Below are 23203 nucleotides of genomic sequence, written 5' to 3' on the forward strand. Positions count from 1 at the left end.
ATTGGCCACATAAAGATGACCCACAAAACATTTCAACACTTTGCCAGAAGATGATGGAAATAACATTGAATCAGTCTGATGAACTCACAGGACAAGATATCCAAGAACTTTATACCAGTTCAACATGCTGGGAAAGATAATAGGGTCATATCAGTTTTATAACTGCGTATTTCACTCCATTTTTTGCCAAAGTTAGATTTGCTAGAGGGAATTGCACATAATTTTTACAGGATCTACCTCAATTGGTGAAAACAGAACCCTTATAGGATTACTTTGTTGTCCATCTGTTTGTTAAGACCCATTTTTTCCCCAGGAACGGGTGCCAGGTATCAAGTTGGTATTTCTGTCAAATACTCAGGCTTATAGTCTCATAGCAGTGTAAAAAATTTAAGCTTATAAGTCAGTGCAATCAAAAGATATGACCATTTATTTAACATATTTTGATAGTTGCAAACTCACTCATCAAAACCTATAGATGAACTATCTATATGCATAGTTAGTGTGTGCAAAACCCTCAGAATGCAAGTCCTATTTGCCTGCACTGTTCCAGTTTTTCCTTCTAGTTGCCCACCTCTTTCTTGCACTCATTCTGTGTTACATGACCAGCATAACTAGCACTTCTGCAATGTAGTATGTAAGTGGAGTGGGAAAAGCCATTTAGTCATCGTGTGCAATAGCCAGCAAGTGCAGGAATTCTCAGAAGATTTATCCAGCAAAATTGACATTAATACACCAGGAGAGAAATATTATTCAGGTTCAAATAAACCCTATAAAATATCAATGAACCTAGTTATAAACCAGCACTCAATGAGTACAGTAGTCAACACCAGTGCTGCAGTGACTTTAATCAATTTAGAAACTGATCACTGAATCAGCCTCCCACCAGTATCCATTGTTTGGTGCCATATAACACACAGAGCATTCTAACTAATCATGGGCAGTTCCACTGCTGAGGTGAAATGCAAGCAAGTGACTGATGAAATGCTTGTTCTGGTAATGATTCAAAATGGAGTAGCAAATATTTTTGGTCTCAGCACAGTTACAGCTTTCTATTCACTATACAGAATGCAGTAACCTTAATGAATCAGGATAGTCCATTAAATGCCCTAGAACACTTATGTAAGGAATTAGAGCTGCTATTCCCACAATTATGTAAATTGAAGGAAGAGAGCACAGAAAGGAAAGCAAAGGGAAGGAATTAACAACATCAGTTGCATTGAGACTGTGTGTCGAATGAGCGATGATGAATGAAAATGGGTGCAAGACCAGGACTTGAACCGAGGATCTCCTGCTTAGTAGACAGTTGCATTAACCACTGCAGCACCTGAACACAGTGTTTATTGCAAATGTGCAGACTATCTCGGCATGCTCCCTGGCCGAATTACATTTGCACCTAGAGCAACCTATCCACTGTCCCCATACATGGCCTCTGTGCTCACTAATTTTAGATTCCTGCTGGAGGTCAAACATAAAAGTGCATCTGCACTGAGGGTTGCAGATTCATTGCCCATTGAGATGAATCAATTATGTGAATAAGTGCTGTCTGTTCTTTCAGACATGGATGAGCATGGAGGACATGGATGGCATCTGCAGATAGGTTGTGTTGGGTGGGAGAACGAGTCAGCTGGCATGCTGAGACAGTTTGTGCATTTGTTATGAACTCTGTGTCTGCGTGGCACAGTGGTTAACACAACTGCCTAGTAATTAGGAGATCCCAGGTTTGACTCCTGGTCCAGCACACATTTTCACTCATCACCACCAATACCACACACTCCTGATGCAGCTGATGTCATTAATTCATTACCTTTTCTTTCCTTTCTCCCCCCCTCCCCCTTCAGTTTACATAATACTTATCACAGCTGTGGATCCTGCATGGTGTCTGTTCTGTCACACATATCCAAAAGAACAGATGCCTTGCATTCAAAGAAATATTCCCACAATGCCTAGGATAAGCTAATACTTTCACAGTGCATGTCACTCTAAAACCTGCAGTAACACCCAAGCTCTGTAGGATGTGCCCCGTGCCTATTGCAGTAATAAAATAAACAAAGAACAATGACATTTCGTACAAAGTTTGGAGGCCACTGAACCTATGCAATCAAGAAACTGGTCAAAACTAATAGTAGTAATTTAAAAAATCAAGCTCATCACTAAGATTTTACTTAACCCAATTAACTGGCAAAGAGATGATTAAAGTCATTCTGATAAAGATTTAAAAATGATAAACTTCAAAACATCTGACAAGCCTCATTGGCTTACATGTAGAGGTCCCCAGCAATTGGATCAACATTTTTAAATGATTTGCACTCTGATGTAGGTTAAGGTTCCAAGTTTCATATTGTGTAGCTATTCACTATGGTGGGCCCTCGTTTGTGAGTAATCAACCAAAAAAACAAACAAAAAAATCTGATTTTTGCCACACCCACTTGAACGTTTCAGGGATGCAAATAACGAATTGATCGCACACCGTAATGGTCAAGGTACAAGATTCACGCACTAGGAACTGTGGGTTCATATCTAGCTGCTTGCTATAATTTTTTAAAATCTTCATCGAAATGATTTTAATCATTATTTTTATTCACTTAATTGGGTTAGCCAGTACAGCAGATCAGTTTGTTCAGTCAGAGGGCTGGCTGCCCTCTGCAATAAAAGAAGCTGAGTGAAATATTCAATGATCAGCTTTAACATGTGTCATATGATGTCCTCCCAGACCAAATGCTTGGAGTCTAGAAAAAAGAAAAAGGGAGAGAAAACAGTATATGACTCACATGCAAGAGGTCATTGGTTTGTATCTTGTCAGTTGCTTTAAACTTTTTATCTTTTAAATCTTCATTGAAATGATTTTAATTGTTATTTTTATTCAATTAATTGGGTTAGTTGTATTTTTTAAAATTTCTATTCCTTTGTTACAACATTTTAATCAACATATTAATTTCCTCAAATTGCTCCCTTTTTATCTTCCTATCATGCTTTTACCACTTGTAAACTTTGTGCATGTGGTTTTAATTATTTTTATGTATTAACTTTGATCTAATTTCTTCCATTTTATCATTCTATATTTATGTCCATGTTACTGTGTTCATAATTCCCGTTCCTCATTTTCCTTGAATTTAATTTTTTTTATAATCTGTTCTTACAATGAAATCTCCATATGCTTTACATTACCCATAGTGGAATAATTATTAATGTTTTAAATGTTTTTATGACATTAACCATAGAAAAAACATACAGCTTGTAATGAAAAATACTTCTCTGACACAACTGCACAGCTAATGCAAATATATTTTTTCCTCTTTTGTTTTTTAGCCAATACATCGGCAGTTTCAAATGTTTTGATATTATGGCCAGATAAATAATAAAATGTACATGCACAAAGTTCTCAAGAGGAAAGAGCAGGGTAGGAAGAAAAAATGAGAGCAATTTGAAAAAATTACTTTGATTAAAATTGTGTGACAAAGGAATAGAAATTAAAAATATATTTAACCCAGTTAATTGAAAAAAAACGATGGAAGTCATTTTGATAAAATTTTAAAATGGAAAATTTGGAAATACCTGAAGAAATACGAAATCACAACCTGTTGCACATGAGGCCAGTTAATTAACTGTTACACCCCAAAACCAGTAGGATTTGAGTCACTTTATATAAAGAAGAGAGATTCATGTCAAATTCCAAAATTTTTTTGTCAGTGTCACGTGCTTAGTGAAGATGGCCTCACCCATATGGAAAAGCACATCAGAGCTATTGTAAACCTTTTGGCAGCCAGAAACCTGAAGGACCCCCAGTATTTTTTGGGCAAGATTTCCTGTTATGTCAAGTTCATCCCCCAGGCCACACACATCTGCCACCCTCTTAACCGGTGTCACCAAAATCTCATCAAATTTGCATGGTCTGCAGATTGGAAATGACCTTTCCAGTCCCTCAAGCAGTATTTGTGCTCTGATCCATTTGTATTCTTTTATGCTGAGTAAACAATTAACTATGGCTGCTGACAAATTCCATTGTAGTGTAGGTGTTATCCTGTTGCATCAGAACTCAGATGTCATTGAGTAGTCCATCACCTATGCTTTGAACATGCATTCAGTGGTGCAGTATCGAATACACTTTCAGTGGCGCAACGTGACTATTAACAGGTAGAAAAGGAGGCACTGACTATCATTTGCATTAAAAAGTCTCATGTTTTTTTTTATGTAGAGAGAAGTTTCCATGCATCACCGACTACAGGCTGCTGGTTTCCTTATTAGGACCTCATTGCAACCAATTAGATAGAACTGCCCACCAGTTGCAGAGGTGGGTGCTCATTTTCAGTGGTTACTGCTATGACATTTGGTACCAGCCCACCGCCCAGCATGTTAATGCGGATGCACTGTCGTGGTTGCCATGGAACCAGATTTGGAATTTGACCGTTTCTCATTGGGTGATACCTTACAGTAGAAATTATTTGATTTTCCTTTGGCAATGTAGGACGTCACTGTGGCCACAGCTGTCAACCCATTTTTGAAAACATCATTTCAACAGTCCAGATGAGATAATCCCAGCGCACACCTTCGGGAGCTGAGTCAGTGTGGCATACGTTTCTCCTCTTATGCGACTGCCTCATAGTGGTTCTAGGGGTCCTCATACTAAGCACAGTGGAGCAAAGCTGTTGAATGGACATCTCTCCAAATGTTGTGTCCATGCCTACTCCAGCTGCTACATGTCTCACACAGGGATATATCTCGCACAAAGGTTTTACCATTGTTTCACATCTACTGGCTGGCAGTGGATTGTGATACTGAACATCTTGCGTGGGCTTGTGTGGCCTGTACACAGAGCCACACTGTGCTGCTGAGTCAATCTTTCCCTTGGCCAGTCTTGGTCAGCATCGGGACAGGGTGCACATCAACTTTGTGGGTTGTTGGTGGAGGATGAGTTGTCCTATTTCCCACATGTTGCCAAACTGTCTTCCATGACATCAACAGCTGTTACTTGTGCATTGTCCATAATTTTTGCTATCGATGTCCCTCCCCTCAGACCACTATATCTAACAATAGTCAGCATTTTTTTTTTTTTTCACTGGAATTTGAAGATTTTTGTGTTTGTAGCAGTAGTCAGCATCTGACTACAGCCCCATTTCACACAGCTTCTAACTATGAGGAGAAGCACTTGGTATGACAATCAAGACTCAACAGAAAAAATATGTGTCTGCCTGTACAATACACTGACTAGTTTTCTAGACACATACCGGTTGACACCAGTTAATAGGCACAGTCTAGCAGGAAGTATATGTGGGCACCAGCTGTGAGGTCTTTTGCATTTATTGCACTCCAAATTGCGTGCCCTGGATCATTATTGCCTACCACACTCTCCTCTTGGGGCTGCTGTACAGGACCAGTCTTTCAGACAGCAGCATCAGAAAAGGTGGCTGCTGGGTTTAGTAGTGGGCCACGAAGGTTGGTATTTGTTTGTTGTGGATGTCGGTCAGGAGTAGCTGATCCAACATTCCAGTCAGTGGCGTCAGTGATCTGTTGAACCTGTTGTGCTGCTGTCTCTATGCAACATGGGTGACAGTGTCAGTCACAGAGTTTTCCCAGTAGAAGGCTCCCAATTGTGGCAGCATGCACACCCACTGTCATCCCCACCATACCATCTGCATTCCCAAAATTGCCCCTGTAGAACAGGCCACTGGCAGTGATCAATCCTGTGACTTCCACTGGAATTTGAACCGTCTCCCCTCTCCCCATTTACCTGTGCAGAAGTCCTCGCCATCACTGATGCACATGGACCAACTGTTACACCAGATCGGAGGCATTGGCAATGTCAGCATTGTGTACTTCAGGGGTATGTCTGCTGGTGTGGAATTTTATGGCCTCTCCACTTCTGTGATGGAGGTCACAGCACAAACTTGGCCATTTTCATTCCTACACGGCCTTCCCAGGAGGGAGAGATTTAGTATCCGCCCAGCGGATATGAATATGGACGCCAATGAGATAACATGGGTCTCGCAGCCGAGTTGTGTGGCAAGCTGTCATTGACAGTGTGCACAATGCAGAACCACTAATCTAGGTGTTTACCTGTCAAGACTGACAGGCCAGGCTCATTGGTTCTTATGCTGATTTCAACTACCTTGGACCTGGCCTTCACCTAGTGTTGTGCTCTGTTTCCACATTTGTAAGTTGCTCATTTGCATTTGTTGTGAAAATGACAGTTTTGCACCATTGTCTTGATCTATGCAGATACAAGAAAGATAAAAAAAATTATGTGCTTTGGTAAAAAGACACCAAATCCAGGTCAGTAAGTCGTAAGAAGAAATATGTAATATATTTTCAAAGTTGTTACATCCTATTTGAAACACCCCGTATATAATGCATGCATTATAAAATAGTATCAGATTTTCAAACATAGTAACAATATATATTTAAGTATTGTTCATCTGACATCTTGGGTTGTCGGGTGTTCTGCCGGATATCAGCGTCGTACTTGCACGATATTTCGGTCACGGAGCTCGTAACCTTCATCAGGTGCGACCTGAGACTGCTCCTCGAGTGGACCTGGTCCAGTATTTATGCCTATGGCATTCCCCCTCCACCAACGGCTGCAGGCGCTTCCTCTGTGGTCCGCGCCCATTCCCTGCGACCTGCTGGGGCGTTGCTGCTCTGTTTTCCGTCCGTTGCGGTTCTAGGTGTTCCCTCTGCGGTCCGCGCCCACCAAACCCGCTCCTGGGGATTTCATCTACGGTCTGGGGTACCAAGCGTTCCCCCTGAGGTCCGCGCCCGCTCACAACGACCTGTTGGAGCGTTGCCGCTCCGTTTTTAGTCCGCTGCGGCTCTGGATGTTCCCTCTGCGGTCCGCGCCCACCAGTCCCACTTCTGTGTGTTCCATCTTCGGTCTGGTGCGCCTGCCAGTCCGTCAGGGGCTCGTTTTCCATCTCCATGTCTCTGGTTCTTCTGTTTGTGTGGTGTTGCAGCTGGCCCCGTTGCTCCTTTAACAATTCCAGAGCCGGATCCCAGGCTCTGCTTAACTGGTACCCTGTGTCACGGTTCATAAGATCGTCAGCCATTTTAATTTCTATCGATTCTCTTATAACACTGTCCCAAAATCTGGGTGTTTGTGCTAGAATCTTGGTATCCTCATACTTCATGGCATGATCTAGTTCTAGACAGTGTTCAGCAATGGCTGACTTAGTCACCTGTCTTAATCTAGTGTGCCTCTGATGTTCTTTGCACCAGATCTCCACAGTTCTTGTCGTCTGGCCAATGTAAGACATGCCACATTGACAAGGTATATTGTAAATCCCTGGTTCTCGTAACCCCAGGTCGTCTTTGACACTCCCCAGCAGTCCCCCGATCTTGTTGGATGGACAGAAAACACACTTGATATTGTGTTTATGGAGGATCCTACTGATTCTGGCAGAAATAGAGCCAGCATAGGGCAGATATGCCACCTTCTTGGCTTCATCTTGGTCTTCTTCACGATCCTGTGGTATAGTGGCTGGTTGGAGTGCCCTCTCAATTTGTCCGTCTTGGATCCTGCAGAGGCCATTAGATGGCGACTACTGTGAGGGTATCTTTGACATGTTTCACACAACTTTTATAACATTGCTGATTCCCATGTGGACATCTCCATACACACATTGAAATCTGAAGTGATGCATGATGCTGGAACGAAACATTAGAGTTGGTCGCTTTGAAAGCACTGCTTGGTGTCAGGTGATACACAAATGACGACATCATGATACGGTAACATGTAGTATACAGACTGTAGATTATGATCCTCAGGGAGTTTTTGTTACATTTTGATGGAATTGAAATTTTCACTGTAGGCTTCAAGGCTGTCAGCAGTAAATCTTATGTAATGCTCTCTGCAGTGGTTGAAGTAAGTCTTAAATCCACAAAATCTCACTTAACTCAGATGTTGGTATGACACATTGTGACATTATGAATGGTAAGTCTGGCATGAATTACATGAACACTGAGTACCTGGTTAAGCGGTTACTGGCTGGTAAGTTGGCATAGAGTAGCCATGCAAAGTGAGTCAGCCTGGATGCAGGGCACTGCAGCTGCACAGTTGTAGCATGGGTTGGTGCAGGCCATGACACATTTATAATATTCTCTCATAGTCAAATTAATTCTTACTCTGAATTTAACAATTGTTTTGCTCATGAATACAACAGAAATACATCAGCTGACTCAGAGAGAAATTAGAATCTCAAATACTAATTGAGAATGTGCTGTTGGATGTAATGTACTGTTGCAGTAAGTTGCAGTTTACAGGAGTGCCTGATACTATATTGACACTGATCTACCTGCCAGTTCTGTGTCCCCAAAGGCCGACCACACTTCCTCAACCAAGTCAAACTCACCTGACCTTACTTCCAGTGCAGTTATCATTACACTGCACTCCACTATGTGAGTTTTGCCTAATTAAGTTTTCAACTCAACCAGACTTATGAAATGTCCATTACACCTACAAATAAAGAGATACTAACTACAGTAAAAGTCATCTATATTTTGGAGGCTCAGTGTCCTCAGAATAAGTGCTTGTACATTCGTAATTACACCTCAACCAAATCAAAGACGGTACCAATCAGAATTCACCAATCTTGTTTAAATGCGAGTGTGCCAGTACCATTGACACAAAAGCCAGACATGACAATTTCATTCATGTAAGTGTTTATTACAGTTTTGTACATGGCTATCTTTCAGCAACTTTATATAAGTTTCAATAGAGAAATGACACAACCAGTCGGTTGCAAATAAAAACTGTATATAAGTTTCAATGCAGAAATGATGCAGCCAACGAGCTGCAAATAAACCACAACCGGCTGGCTGCATTATTTCTCTATTGATACGCTTTTATGTTTTATGCATGCCACAACACAGCTAATCTATATTAGGAAGATTCAGTTAATCCTATTTACCATGATGGACTTGTCACACCTTGCCAGGGTAGTTAGGAAAAGCTGGAACTAATTGATTAGATATTCTCCATGCTGACAAAATTCAACTCAGTTACAAGTTGCAACCAAAAGGTCACCCGTGATGACGACATCAGAACATTTAAGTAGTTAAAAGCTTAATAGTATGCCACACAGAGCACATTGTCATACTTGGGAATGATGCACCATACACATAATAAGCTTCACTTATTAATACTTGTGTCTAAGCCTCAGCAGTTCGTCACCAGCAGAAATATTCTTCAAATACATTCACAAAGTTCCCTGACAATGTGACTTTACTTAGACAACATTATTCATCCAGTGTGAGCATTAGCAAAGCTTACTGCGCAATCAAGATGGAGTGACACTTGGCACACGGGTCCAGTACAAATTCCAAGATGCGTCTCTCTTAACAACGGCATGTCTCCCCACTACTCACAGTTCTTGGTGGCAGTGTTATCAGATACTACAGTTTACCAAATGCTAATTCTGCTTCTAATTATATCATTCTCTTGGGTTCAATGACATGAAGACAAGCTCTAAATGTTTCTTTAATAAATGCCGCAAATTCTCTACAACTCACAACAATAAAATTTAAGGTGCACTATTTTTCCCTTGGGCTGAGTCTGCTTGTTAACTCGGTCACAGGATCCAAAGTGAAGCGGTGTCTGCCCCAGGAAATTATGCCTTAACTTTTACTTTGGGTCCTTTTTCAGTATCCATGCACCTACTGCTCCACTTTCCAGACCAGGCTGACAAAGTCCACCATACTGACTTGCAATGTAGAGTGCTGTCGGCTTCATCTATGGCCAAAAATGCTGTCTTGCCTCCCCACACTTCAGTTGCTGCCGAGTAAATTCTGATAGGCTCACTGAATTAAAACTTTTCACCATCCTTACTGTAATAAAGTATTGCATCAATTAATATGTTTCCAAATAATTACTTTTCTTAATTATTATGCTTCAGTATCAACTAGAGTGAGTGCAGTGTCATGACAGTACACTGTGTCTCACCCTACCTCCACTGATTTAAAATGTTTCATGAGTTTCATAGAACAATACCATGAACTACATTTTTGATAATTGTAGCTAATACGTATTTTTTTGCCCAACCTTCTTCTCACTTACGTTACAATTTATAACCTTTTTTGCCATAGATTCCAGATGTTTTCACTACTTACCCCAATTATGGCTTCATTTTTCCATAAAGGATCAAGAATATTTCTTGCTATCCAATCAGAAAACTTATTTACTATTTAACAAACTTTGACTCTTCACTCTGCCATGTACATGCTTTGCTGAGCTGCTGAATTGTTTAGTCTTTATCCTCTCCATTCATCTCAACTCACTTTCCCACATGTCCCATTACTTTACTGAGTAAACATAACTGGGAAGGATGTTTATTTCTCCACCTTGTGGTCTACCAGACTCAAGGGACATGAAGGACAATGTTGGTTGTCATATCAATGTGACACTGTGAAATTTACATCTACATATATACACTACAAACCACCATATGGCGTGTGGCAGAGGGTACCCTGTGCCACTACTAGTCATTCCCTTTCCTATTCCATTCACAAACAGAGCAAGGAAAAACTGTCTATATGCCTCCATGTGAGCCCTAATCTCCCATGTCTTATCTTTGTGGTCCTTATGCAAAATGTACATTGGTGGCAGTAGAATTGTGCTGCAGTCAGGTTCAAATGCAGCTTCTCTAAATTTCACAATAGTATTCATCAAAATGAATGTTGCCTTCCCTCCAGGCATTCCCACTTGAGTTCCTGAAGCACCTCCATAATACTTGCATATTCAAAGAACTGTGACTGATGCCTGAACAACAGGGAACTGACATGCATTGAGGCTAGAGAATAGTGCATTGATAATGGCTAGGCACTAGCCAAAATTTGGATTTGCCAAATAAAACCCGCAAAAAATGATGACTGATTGCTATGCTCTGTCATTTATAAATCAGATCATAGTCGATGAGTGCACCCACGTTCATAATGGAAGATAACCTGTTGAACTTTTATATTGTTCGAACATATCAGTAACATATCTAGCAGCCCGTCTCTAAATTGCTTCGATGTCTTCCTTTAATATGACCTGGTGCAGATTTCAAACACTTGAGCTGTACTCAAGAATAGGTCACACTAATGTCCTATATGTTGTCACCAATAAGCTGAACCACACATTCCTAAAATTCTCCCAAAAAACTGAAGTCAACCATTCATCTACCCTACTACAATCTTTACATGCTCATTCCATTTGATACCATTTTGCATCATTATTCCTAGATATTTAATCAACATGATTGTGTCAAGCAGAACACTACAAATGCTTTAGTCTAACATTATGGGTTTGTTTTTCCAACTCATCTGCATTAACTTGCATTTTTCTATATTTACAGTTAGCTGCCATTCATCACACCAAACTAGAAATATTGCCTAAGTCTTCTTGTTTCCTCCTAGAGTCACCCAATAATGACATCTTCCCATACACCACAGCATCATCAGCAAACAGTCACAGATTGCTGCTCACCCTGCCTGCCAGATCATTTATGTCTATAGAAAACAACAGTGGTCCTATCACACATCCCTGAGGCACTCCTGATGATTCTCTTGTTCCTGATGAACACTCACCACCATGGACAATGTACTGGGTTCTGTTACTTAAGTAGTCTTTGAGCCACTTACATTTCTGGGAGCCTAGTCCGCATGCTCATACTTCTATTCCCAGTCTGCAGTGGGGCACCATGTCAAGTGCTTCTCGGAAATCTAGGAATATAAGAGGCTTGCCCAGAAAGTAATACACCACATTTTTTCCTTCAACAATTCTTTATTGAACATCATGAGAATCACACACACGAAAGAATGGTGTTTTATCTATTTTTCCAAATAATCTCCATCCCGTTCTCTGGCCTGCCTTCAAGCGCGAAACAAGGGTGTGCATGCCCTGTCGGAACCGATCCTTGTCCTGGGAGTGGAGCCAGTGCTTCACTGTGTGAATAACCTCCTCACTGTCCTCAAAATGTCTTCCACAAATGGCATCCTTTAATGGCCCAAACAAGTGGAAGTCTGAGGGGGCTGCAACATGTCAGCTGTGACAGCCATGAAGGGTCTCCCCGACCACTGCAAATCGTGAAGCTCTGCCGAACCGCCTTCTGATGACACACCCTCCATGCCCACTGACTAACTATACTTCTGTCAACAGCAGATGCTCCATAGACTTTGCATAAGTGTTTGTCAATATTACCCCCAGTTTTTTTTCTCTGCAGTGAGAAATTCAATGACGGCACATTGCTTGTAATGTACATCACCTACAGACACCATTTTGATACTGTCCTGCAGCTACACCGCCTGTCGGAAGTCGCAGAAACTTGCATGCTCACTCAGGAGACTTCAAATAATATATATGTAATGTTTTGCATTTGTAGCATTGTTTTCGACTGAGAAAAAAAGTGTGGTGCATTACTTTCTAGGCAACCCTCACAGAATCTATCTGTATGGAAAGTGAAAGAGAGAGATAGTGAGACGGATTTATGTGTTTATGATAAATCCTTTCCCTCGAAATTTTCTTCCTTCATATTTCCTCTGTGATATCACAGATGGTGTGTCACTGATCTCATTTGCACTAATATTGCAGTATACGTGAGGTGCCTAGTAGCCTCCACCACCCTGAGTGGAATGTGCAAGTTCTGAATAATGTTTGCCAACCTGCAGTGTTCTATAATTGTTGTCCCCTGCACAGTAAACAGTATGTAGGTCATAAATCATTATCTTGAGGCTGTAATAAGCTGTTAGTGAGGAACTGGTATTGCATAACTAATTAAATTTTGAATTGTTTTGTTTAAACAGGAAGCCATTCACTTTTTATTAGCAGAATATGAGAAACTGCACAATTATAGTCCAGTTTATGAATCACAAATAATTTCCTTTCTTCACACATTCACAGAGAAAAAAAACAATGAGCTGCATGTTTGTGTAATTGTTATCAAACTAGTTATCAACTGCATGTTTAAAAATCAGAGATAGCTAATTAAGTTTTTAACCAGTACTGACCTCAGGATACAATGTGTCTTTCCAACACAACTGCCAATCGAGCTCTTACATTTACGAATGAGAGATTGCTAATCAAGTCTTAACTGATGCTGACTGTGGCAGACAACACATTTGTTCTCCAAGACAGCCGATCGAACTCTCATATGATAGCTAGACAACCTCGCCTGCCATCCAAGTTAGGAGTGAGCTGAAGATCTCTGAAGTGCTTCACCTGCCTTTTTGCTTTGCAATTATTCTGATAGTAATTAACACTATTGAAATGATGGAACGATAGCCTGCTAGTGAGAGATACTTTTATGTGAAATGCAAGTAAATGCACTGTTAAGTTTTTCTAATATAAATAACAGAAGTTTACCATTTTGGCATGCTACTTTTGAACGCAGCAGCCGATCACGGAGAAGGATCACAATTTAGGTGGTATTTTTCATGATACATGTACTGAATAAACCACCTATCACTGACACCTCCCATTACATTGCATCATCTTCCTATCGCTGCCTCCTCAAGTGTTCTAAGAAGAGTTTCTTGTAGCTGAATACGATAGCTGTAAAGCTCAAAATATTATACCCATTGCCCTTCATCCATAGTCTGTGAGTATCATGTGAGAAAAGGGCAAGCTGAGATTCACATGAACAATGCTTTCTAAACCTGTGCTGAGTTGTGGACAGAAGGTTTTCCGTCTCAAGAAAATTTATTATACTCGAATTGAGAATATGTTCAAAAAGTCTGCAGCAAATTGATGTTAAGGATACTGGTATGTAATTTTGTGGGTCCTTTCTTTTCCCTTCTTAGATGCAGGAGTCACTTGTGCTTTTTGCCAGTCACTTGAGACTTTGCACTGTGTGAGACAGTTGTGATAAATGCAAGCTAAGTAAGGAGCCAATGCCATGGAGTACCCTTTATAAAACTGAATTGGGATACCACCTGGATCTGGTGACTTGTTTGCTTCCAACTCTTTTAGTTGCAGCTCTATGCCAGGGATGCCTATTATTTTTACGTTCTCCATATGGGAGTGTGTGAGATGCTCAAACAACAGTATGTTTGTTTGATTCTCTTGTGTGAATGAATTTAAAACTTCAAATTTGCTCTTGCTACCTTCTACTGCCACACCAGATTAGTCAACATTGGAAGCTGTTTGCTTGCATCATCCGCATTATTCACACTAAGAAATCCACATATTTTGTCTCTCTGAACAGTTTGGCCTAAAAGTTTATTACTACTGGGCCTCGAATTACTGTACGTTGAACCTTCTGGAGAGTGTGATTTTTTTCCACTCTCTCTATGCACCTGTATTTATATACACCAATTAATTTAAAATGTTCTTTCACTGGCTCTCATGGCTGGTCAGTCTCTGTAAACACATATCATAATCCTAAGTGTATACTTCTCTCAACATGCAAATTTTACACTACCCTGAAGCCTAAGGCATCTCAGTCCAGATCACACATTTTTTGTTCACTTACTTAATCTAATATCAGCTGGCCCACTATAAAGCACAGTTTTTTTGTTACCTACTTCTGCTTCACATTACGTACAAGTTCTTTATCAGACTTCCTTAGCTACTTCTTATCACTTAAACCAAAACAGTTCCAGTGCTCCCATCTTACGAACCCTTCCCACAATACTTCAGCACCCACACGTTTCTCACCTCCTTGCAACTCCATCAACTCTCCAACTTTAAAATATATTACCCAATTTATTCATATATTCACACCCTCTGTTCATGCTATTCATTTACTGGGTTAGTTAACTTTATTATTCCGTATTTTATCCTTTAGAGACACACTAGCTTGACTCGCATCACCCTTTTCCCTTAATTTGCTCTAAAGTCAGGATAGACTAAAAGTGAGAAACTCCCTACACTTCTTAGAACATAAGAAAGAAAATATATCACATAAGAGACTAGCATAAGGAAAAGCATAATTTTTCTAGACAGCTCAGATGCACACTGTTGCCATGCTGAGAAGTCTCTCAGAGAGCTCCATCAGGATCTTTAAATCCATTATGTTTCTTAATCTAACCACTATTTTTGATTTTGGGTACACCAAGTGATACACATTTGTGTATGGAGTACTCTCCACTAGAAATGGCCCAGGATACACCAGTAAACATTTTAATTTCGTGTGACAGTTTTTTTAGATCTCTTTTTCGTCTTTACTAACACCAAGTCACCAGGCAGAAAATCAGTGACTTTTTGTCTCTCATCTACATCTACATCTACATGATTACTCTGCAATTCACATTTCAGTGCCTGGCAGAGGGTTCATCGAACCACAATCATACTATCTCTCTACCATTCCACTCCCGAACAGTCCGTGGGAAAAACGAACACCTAAACCTTTCTGTTCGAGCTCTGATTCCTCTTATTTTATTTTGATGATCATTCCTACCTATGTAGGTTGGGCTCAACAAAATATTTTCGCATTCGGAAGAGAAAGTTGGTGGCTGAAATTTCGTAAATAGATCTCGCCGCGACGAAAAACGTCTTTGCTTTAATGACTTCCATCCCAACTCGTGTATTATATCTGCCACACTCTCTCCCCTATTGCGTGATGATACAAAACGAGCTGCCCTTTTTTGCACCCTTTTGATGTCCTCCGTCACTCCCAGCTGGTAAGGATCCCACACCGTGCAGCAATATTCTAACAGAGGACGAACGAGTGTAGTGTAAGCTGTCTCTTTAGTGGACTTGTTGCATCTTCTAAGTGTCCTGCCAATGAAACACAACCTTTGGCTTGCCTTCCCCACAATATTATCTATGTGGTCTTTCCAACTGAAGTTGTTTGTAATTTTAACACCCAGGTACTTAGTTGAATTGACAGCCTTGAGAATTGTACTATTTATCGAGTAATCGAATTCCAACGGATTTCTTTTGGAACTCATGTGGATCACCTCACACTTTTCGTTATTTAGCGTCAACTGCCACCTGCCACACCATACAGCAATCTTTTCTAAATTGCTTTGCAACTGATACTGGTCTTCGGATGACCTTACTAGGCGGTAAATTACAGCATCATCTGCGAACAAACTAAGAGAACTGCTCAGATTGTCACCTAGATCATTTATATAGATAGGGACAGCAGAGGTCCCAGGACGCTTCCCTGGGAAACACCTGATATCACTTCAGTTTTACTCGATGATTTGCCATCTATTACTATGAACTGTGACCTTCCTGACAGGAAATCACGAATCCAGTCGCACAACTGAGACGATACCCCATAGGCTCGCAGCTTGGTTAGAAGTCGCTTGTGAGGAACGGTGTCAAAAGTTTTCCGGAAATCTAGAAATACGGAATCAACTTGAGATCCCCTGTCGATAGCAGCCATTACTTCATGCGAATAAAGAACGATGTTTTCTGAAACCATGCTGATTACGTATCAATAGATCGTTCCCTTCGAGGTGATTCATAATGTTTGAATACAGTATATGCTCCAAAACCCTACTGCAAACTGACGTCAATGATATAGGTCTGTGGTTCGATGGATTACTCCTACTACCCTTCTTAAACACTGGTGCGACCTGCACAATTTTCCAATCTGTAGGTACACATCTATCGGTGAGCGAGCGGTTGAATATGATTGCTAAGTAGGGAGCTATTGTATCACTGTAATCTGAAAGGAACCTAATCGGTATACAATCTGGACCTGAAGACTTGCCCATATCAAGCAATTTGAGTTGCATCGCAACCCCTAAGGTATCTACTTCTAAGAAACTCATGCCGCTTGTGTACTTTACATACGACAAGAATTTCTTCGGATTTTCTACCAAATTTCGAGACAATGTTTCATTGTGGAACCTATTAAAGGCATCTCGCATTGAAGTCCGAGCCAAATTTCGCGCGTCTGTAAATTTTAGCCAATCTTCGGGACTTCGCGTTCTTCTGAACTTCACATGCTTTTTCCGTTGCCTCTGCAACAGCGTTCGGGTCTATTTTGTGTACCATGGGGGATCAGTTCCATCTCTTGCCAATTTATGAGGCATTAATCTCTCAATTGCTGTTGCTACTATATCTTTTAATTTGAGCCACACCTCGTCTACATTTGCATAGTCAGTTTGGAAGGAATGGAGATTGTCTCTTAGGAAGGTTTCTAGTGACACTTTATCCGCTTTTTTAAATAAAATTATTTTGTGTCTGTCTGGTGGATTTGGAAGAAACGGCATTGAGCCTAGCTACAACGACCTTGTGATCACTAATCCCTGTATCAGTCATGATGCTCTCTATTAGCTCTGGATTGTTTGTGGCTAAGAGGTCAGGTGTGTTTTCGCAACCATTTAGAATTCGCATGGGTTCGTGGACTAACTGCTCCAAATAATTTTCAGAGAAAGCATTTAGGACTATCTCGGAAGATGTTTTCTGCCTACCACCAGTTTTGAACAAGTATTTTTGCCAACATATCGAGGGAAGGTTGAAGTCCTCACCAACTATAACAGTATGAGTGGGGTATTTATTTGTTACGAGACTCAAATTTTCTCTGAACTGTTCAGCAACTATACCGTCGGAGTCTGGGGGTCGGTACAAGGAGCCAATCATTAACTTAGTTTGGCTGTTAAGTATAACCTCCACCCATACCAATTCGCACGGAATATCTACTTTGACTTCACTACAAGGTAAACCACTACTGACAGACACAAACACTCCACCACCAATTCTGCCTAATCTATCTTTCCTGAACACCGTCTGAGACTTCGTAAAAATTTCTGCAGAACTTATTTCAGGCTTTAGCCAGCTTTCTGTATCTATAACGATTTTAGCTTCTGTGCTTTCTATTAGCGCTTGAAGCTCAGGGACTTTCCCAGCACAACTACAACAATTTACAACTACAATTCTGACTGTTCCTTGATCCAAACATGTCCTGTATTTGCCATGCACCCTTTGAGATTGCAGCCCACCCCGTACTTTCCCGAGGCCTTCTAACCTAAAAAACCGCCCAGTTCATGCCACACAGCCTCCGCTACCCGTGTAGCCGCCAGCTGAGTGTAGTGAACTCCCGACCCATTCAGCGGAATCTGAAACCCCACCACCCTATGGCGCAAGTCAAGGAATCTGCAGCCAACACAGTCGCAAAACCGTCTAAGCCTCTGATTCAGACCCTCCACCCGGCTCTGCACCAAAGGTCCGCAGTCGGTTCTGTCAATGATGCTGCAGATGGTGAGCTCTGCCTTCATCTCGTAAGCAAGACCGCAGCCTTCACCAAATCTGAAAGCCGCTGGAATCCAGAGAGAATTTCCTCAGATCCAAAGCGACACATGTCATTAGTGCCGACCTGTGCCACCACCTGCAGCTGGCTGCACCCTGTGCTCTTCATGGCATCATGAAGGCCCCTTTCCACATGAGGAATGACTCCACCCGGAATGCACACGGAGTGCACACTGGATTTCTTCCCCTCCTTAGCTGCCATATCCCTAAGGGCCCCCATTACGCGCCTAACATTGGAGCTCCCAACTACCAATAAGCCCACCCTCTCCTTTGCCCTCTTAAATATTTGTTCCTTGGCCAGTTTCTCGATTTCATTTTGCATGAGAGTCTTACTTACTGGAAAGCCTTCTTCGTCACTGTTCCCACTTTTCCGCCCAAACATTAGTTCACACAGTGCAAAACCCATAGCTTCATGCCAGTGTTGCACTTGTGACTGTTTGACACAGCAAACTTAATTCTTTCATTACTTACTCACTTGAACTTGCCTGAGGGAAATATTGTGAAATCTTTACTTGTCTAACCCAATTGCTTTCTAACAGTTCTTAAAACCAGTGAGTAGTAAATTGGGGACCACTGTCAGACAGCAACATGTCTGATTTACCTACTTGCTCAGAGTAGTTTTTCTCCAGTTTGTCTATCAAATTTTCACCTTCGCTAGTCTGATTGGATATAACCGAACATATTTGGAGAATGCACCCAATGCTACAAAAATGTATGTACACTCAAATAAACCCACTGCCATTAATTGCCTAGTGGCATCTGAGGCAGCGCGGTTTATTTCATCCATTACCTGCACCTACCTGTGAACTCATTGCAGCAGACCGCTGGTAGGAAAGCTGAGCAGAAACCAACTGTACTAAAAGGTTTTAATTTTGAAGGAAAGCTGGAAATACTGACAAAACTTCGGTATAGTCTGAACCTTGATAATGTACATGTTCACTGCCAAGCCCGTGCTAATCTTAACACAGTCATGCACAAACCCTTTCATTCACGTTAGCAAGTTTATGGTAACGTATTTCCAGAAATCTGAACAGCTACTAAGCATGGATTGTTCTTAAATAAAAATGCTTGCCATACTATTAAGTTTATCAGTGTCTAATGCACTCAAGTTTTTAGTCAGCGATCTGCTCAATATGCCACACGGAATTACTGTCTTTTCTCATACACAATATTACTTAAAAAATCTGTACTTTCTAAAAAACACACCGAAACAAATGTGCCTTCACTTTAAAACACTTTTGAAACATGTAGTACAACTGAAGCTGGCAAATTATAACTTCATTTGCAGCTCGTACTACACACGGCCATACTATTGAAAGGCTGGGCTCCGACTACTTACCCTGCTGTAAGCATTCTGTATCTCCAAGAGAAAAGACGCGTGAAGAATACTCCATTCTGATTGGTCAGTTCTCTTTCAGGCCAATAGAAAAACATTATTCTCCCACATTAGTTCGCACTTTTCATGACTAAACAATCAACAAATAGCACAATTTCGAACTGTACTTTTTCCTGAAGTAAATATTTAACATTCTGATATTTTGTTTATACTTTATGTTATTAACTATTTTCATTTGCATTTGAATTAGCTTTCCCTTTACCATAGACTTACTTAACTAACATATGATACAAAATTCCCTGTCGTCTGCATTCACACTGCCTTTAAAACTTTTTCACACTAGTTCGTACAGCATTCATCAGTAGAACAATGATCTACACATTTACTTTAGACCATGCATCATTCACACTACTGAAAATATATACAAAACTGTACAAACATGAATAAACAAAAAAACCTTAAAAAAAAAAACAGAACAATTCATAAAAACATTCTCTTGGTCTGTTTCTTGAATGTCTCTGTGCACTACTGTCCTCTAGCAGATGAAAATTAGAACTATGTACTCGACTGAACCCGCTTCAGACCATCTGTCACGGTGCACGCATGAGCCATTCTCCTGATACTCAGGCTCTAGACAGCAAGGATATAAGGAGCCACACCTCAGCATCCACTTGAATATGCTGACGAAGGCCCTGATAGGAACAGAAGCCCCTCGCCTTCTGACACTGCTCACAAGCATTGATCTGCCTCTGCACCTGCCTCCATATATCTCAAAAATTAGTGTCTCCTGCAAAATTTTACCAGTGTGCTACAATGTGGTGGCCTGTAGCTTTTGACTTACAAGGGCAGTAATTGTAACTAAATCGAATATATTAATTCCAAAAATTGAACTGTTTAAATATATTTATAAAGTTTAACTCGAGCCAACAAATTACCAGTCAAAGCTCTTAACCACTGGGCTATCAGACCATTATGTGAGCTGCTGCTCATAAATCCCTCATACTCCATGTGTAAATCTTTAAAGAGCATTTAACTTTTTCCTACGGCTCACTCAGGCAAAATATTCTAGAAACATGAAAGGCACATAAACCTGCTTCTACTCACATAGTTTTATTTTATCTTTAGTTTCTGTCAACAGAATCAGCAGCCTTTTGAAAATAAACAGACATCTTTTGAACTCAGTAATCTGTGGCAAATGATTGACTTCAGTTTAATTACTTGTTCAGAACATGATATCCCCTTCCTAAAACCACACTGATATTCATTTAAATTATTCTCCAGTGTTGGTTTCTACTCTGGTTAGTACAATCTCAGAAAATATGTTATATGCAACTGGTTGTACGGAAATTCCTCTGTAGCTGTTAACATCTTATTTCTTACGTAGTGGATGCATCAAAGCCTCCTCCTACTCCCCTGAGAGTTTTATTGTTTTCCAGCTTTTCTCAAAGATTATTTTTGGTAGAGACCATTTCAAAAGTTCTGCTGTAATAGAGCCTTCTCCATTAGTTTCATAAGGTTTCAACAACTTTTTCAATTTCTTTGATAGCTGGGGGTGAATTTTCTAGATTTTCATGAGTATTTGAGCTTATGGATTGGTTCTGACAATTAGGAGGCAGATCAAAATATTTTGCAAATATTTTGAAATTTTCAGTGGTGCACAAGCCAAATCAGTGAGCCTCGTACCATGCCTCTCTATCATTACATTTACACTTGAATTAGATCTGTATGACTCTTAAAATCTCACTTTCTCAAAATATCTAGTGGAAAAGGGTCTCTTTGCAAATCATCTACAAATGATCTACAGAAAACTTTGATACTAAATTACCTCACATACTCACTTCTTTTACCACCATCTAGTGCATAGCCTTTTGACTTACAGTAGTAGTAATCTTAACTAAAGTGAATATATTAATTTAATGCATATGAACTGAAATTTTGAAGTATATTTAAAGTTTGTAGATAATACTTTAGCATAGCAAGGGATAAAATAAAATGCAAAAAATATGTGGGTAAGACTGGGAACCAAACCAGAGTCGACAGATTACCAGTCCATGCACTCGACCACTCAGCCAGGGTGCCATTACAACAGTTCCTCGAAAAGTTTCTGTATGTCCATATCTATACAGATGGTCATGGGACTTCGGCTGTTCAGTACAGAACTTCAAATTAAAAACGCCTTTCAGCCGTCTACATTTCCAAACTATTATTTTATTGAGCAACCGGTTTCCATGATATATTACGCTGTCTTCAGGCCCCCTGACCAACGTGTAGGAAGATTCCCACCTCTGGTCCAGTCAAAATAGTGCCCAGCATTCAATGACTGGTATCCGTAGATGTCTATTTGACACAGCGATCACTTCAGTCATCACCTGTCGACTGTTCAACAATCCAAAAGAATAGACACCACACATTCATATAACAGTTATTAACATTTGAAACAAAATTGTTTATAAAATGCATAACTAACAATGGAAACACACACACTGTATGTATGTATGTATGTATCATTACGTATCTCTTGATGCCAGCTGTGGAATGAACAATTTTCTATTATTGTAAAACAAATAAGCAGTTATAAATTGTTCACTGAATAATGTTAAAAATGGTGCTTAAACCACGTTTTCTCCACATGTTCACAACTGATTATTTCCACCTTAAGAGTTCCATCCTAACATCTCATCAATCATATGCTTATTTGGTGATATTTTGATAACTTTCTGAATGTAATATTGTAAGATAATATCATAAACTTAATCAGGAGTACTTAATGAATGTATTTCAACTGCATAATTGTTACAATATACCTAATTTGTGAATAATGGTAGGTTGTTGACTAACATAATGGTCATGAGACCAAAGTTTAAAATAAACAAGCAAGATAGAGCTCGCAGTCTTTGGTCAGTGTGCAGTTGGATTGATAAGATGTGTGGAAGGTATTGTGTAGCCACAGAGCTGCTTGGGCTTAAGTGTGTTACATTGTACTTAGAAATATTTTGGTGTTTGCTAGTTCAGGACTTAGAATATTTTGGAACTCTGAATGCTGTTGGACTAAAAGGCACAGCCCTATTACCAGTGTTTGAATATTTCCAGTCACACTCATTTTGTAACTGTTTAATAACTTGTAAGCAGCCATTGAATTTTGAAATTCTGGCTGCAGTTTTTCATGATTTTGTTGCTTGGCTCCAAGCACTTAGTCCACACTTGCTGTTGTCTTTGAATGCTCTGCCTGTGCAACAAATGAATATTTCTTTGCTATTTTAAATCAATATTGAGTTAAATTAACAAGTGATGTGAAGCCACCATTCAGAATATATTTGTGTATGTTTATCTGAACAAACATATTGTCAAGGTTTAAACTATTTGCTATCACAAACTCACTATCCCATGGGACTATTTCATATTGTCGCACATCATCCATTGCACTGGTCTTCTCAGCAGCAGAGTATTGTGCCCCAGGGTGGCTAAACAGCTGCCACACTAACTTCATCGATGTCCAGTTGAACCACACTATGCAGTTAATAACAGGGCCAGTCCAACCAACACCGATTTATTGGCTTCCTTTGCTTAGTAACACCTATCCACCCACTATCTGCAGAAGTGAGGCCTTGCTTAGGGAATACTGCAAGATAAAGGAGAACCTGGAATTACCTATACAGGAAGACATACCAAGTTTACGATGAAATAGACTCCATTCAAGA

Source organism: Schistocerca piceifrons, chromosome X (genome assembly GCF_021461385.2).
Source record: "Schistocerca piceifrons isolate TAMUIC-IGC-003096 chromosome X, iqSchPice1.1, whole genome shotgun sequence".
Taxonomy (NCBI): Eukaryota; Metazoa; Arthropoda; class Insecta; order Orthoptera; family Acrididae; genus Schistocerca; species Schistocerca piceifrons.